Below are 1,945 nucleotides of genomic sequence, written 5' to 3'. Positions count from 1 at the left end.
GCTGGGATTACAGACACACACCACCAAACCTGGATAATTTTTTTGTATTTTTAGTAGAGACGGGGTTTAGCCATGTTGGCCAGGCTGGTCTCGAACTCCTGACCTCAGGTGATCTGCCTGCCTCAGCCTCCCAAAGTGCTGGGATTACAGGCGAGAACGACCGCGCCCAGCCAATAATTTGATGGATTGTAATTTTGCTTCCCTTTTTAAATTTTTTTTTTTTTAAGAGATAGGGTCTCACTCTGTCACCCAGGCTGGAGTGTGGTGGCGTGATCATACTAGCTCCCTGCAGCCTTGAACTCCTAGGCTCAAGGGGTCCTCCTGCCTCTGCCTCCCAGGTAGCTAGGATTGCACCACCATGCCCAACTAATTTATTTTGTAATTTGTAATTTTTTTTTTTTTTTAAGAGATGTGGTCTTGCTCTGTTGCCCCGGCTCGTCTTGAACTCCTGGTCTTAAGCGATCCTCCTGCCTCAGTCTTCCAATGTGCTGGGACTACAGGCATGAACCACTGCACCTGGCTTTACCATTTTTTAAATTTAGATAGGATTTGAGGGAAAATGTGAATGATCCAAGCACAATTAAAATGTTAAAAGACAGTAATTTACCACTAATATTCTCCCACTTAAAAACATTTTCAAGAAGGACTTACTCAACATTTCTCCCATTTACTCTCTCATACTTCCTCAATTTATTTAAAGCTACAAGTGCTACCAGTCAATTACGCAAAGCAAAGCAACGCCACAGGAAACAATCAATGTCGTTATCACTCACTTTCATGGGTTGCTGCCATAGCTAGCTCGGTCCTCTCACAGCCACCTGCCTGAAAGAAGTTGAAGCAGGCCCTCAGACAGGCCTTTGTCCTCTGACCCTCATGGGAGGCTTATGCCCAGCCCCCTGTAAGAGACAGCATACCTAAAAGGTCTTCCCAAGAGGAACTGTAATTTTGTATGAAATTCCAAAAGATTGATTTAATATGCCTCCCCATGCCCCACAAAAAAGGCATTGTATGTTTATATGTTACATACAACCTGCTATTGAACAAATAAGAGTGTTTTCTGGTTCTCCAGGGTATGAAGATGCCACTGAGGTCATCCAAATATTGCCACCACCACCAGGTGGAAAGTCACTGTAAGTGGGGGAAGTAGCTGTTCCAAACACCATCTCCTATAATAAAGGTGAAAGGGCAAATTATTGCTGGGCGTGGTGGCTCATGCCTGTAAGCCCAGCACTTTGGGAGGCCGAAGCAGGCGGATCATGAAGTCAGGAGATTGAGACCATCCTGGCTACGGTGAAATCGTCTCTACTAAAAACACAAAAAAGTAGCCTGGCATGGTGGCGGGCGCATATAGTCCCAGTTACATGGGAGGCTGAGGCAGGAGAATGGTGTGAACCCAGGAGGCGGAGCTTGCAGTGAGCCAAGACCGTGCCACTGTACTCCAGCCTGGGAGACAGAGCGAGACTCCGTCTCCAAAAAAAAAAAAAAAAGAGAGAGGGCAAAGCATCATTCAAATTTTTGTTATTTATGTTATCACAACAGAATCCTTCAAATTCCTGACAGTTATAAAGTTGAGCTGTCAACAACGAATGTATTCATAATCTCTTCAGTACAGCTCTCAGCCTATCAGATACAGGATATAGGCTGTATATCCTGTATCTGATATAGTGGAGTGAGATATAGAAGGCAGAAGTGAGCCCGGGCGCAGTGGCTCACGCCTGTAATCCCAGTGCCTTGGGAGGCCAAGGTGGATGGATCACCTGAGACCAGCCTGGCCAACATGGCGAAACCCCGCCCACCAGAAGTACAAAATTAGCCAGGCATGGTGGTGGGTCACCTGTAATCCCAGAGACTCAGGAGGCTGAGGCAGAAGAATAGCTTGAACCCGGGAAGCAGAGGTTGCAGTGAGCCAAGATCGCACCACTGCACCACTCCAGCCTGGGGGACA

Source organism: Colobus angolensis, unplaced genomic scaffold (assembly GCF_000951035.1).
Source record: "Colobus angolensis palliatus isolate OR3802 unplaced genomic scaffold, Cang.pa_1.0 Scaffold428, whole genome shotgun sequence".
NCBI classification, from domain to species: domain Eukaryota; kingdom Metazoa; phylum Chordata; class Mammalia; order Primates; family Cercopithecidae; genus Colobus; species Colobus angolensis.
The sequence above is the reverse complement of the archived record's forward strand: the minus strand, read 5'-3'. Positions refer to the sequence as shown.